Source organism: Olea europaea, chromosome 5 (assembly GCF_002742605.1).
Source record: "Olea europaea var. sylvestris chromosome 5, O_europaea_v1, whole genome shotgun sequence".
Classification (NCBI taxonomy): Eukaryota; Viridiplantae; Streptophyta; class Magnoliopsida; order Lamiales; family Oleaceae; genus Olea; species Olea europaea.
Window position 1 is genome coordinate 1,711,160 of NC_036241.1, and position 239 is coordinate 1,711,398.

The window sequence follows — 239 nt, forward strand, 5'->3', positions numbered from 1 at the left end:
GAGTTGTCCCAAACTTAAAATGTTATTCTTCATATTGGGCACATAATAGACATTTGAGATAAACTGATGCGTACCATTTTTTAAGCGGATCAAGATTTTACCTTTTCCTTTCACTGGGATCTTGGATTCATCTCCAAAGATAATGTCGCCGCTTAATGATTCATCAAGCTCCACAAACATATTTTTTCTTCCACACATATGATTGCTTGCTCCTGTATCCAAATACCAAGTATTCTTTT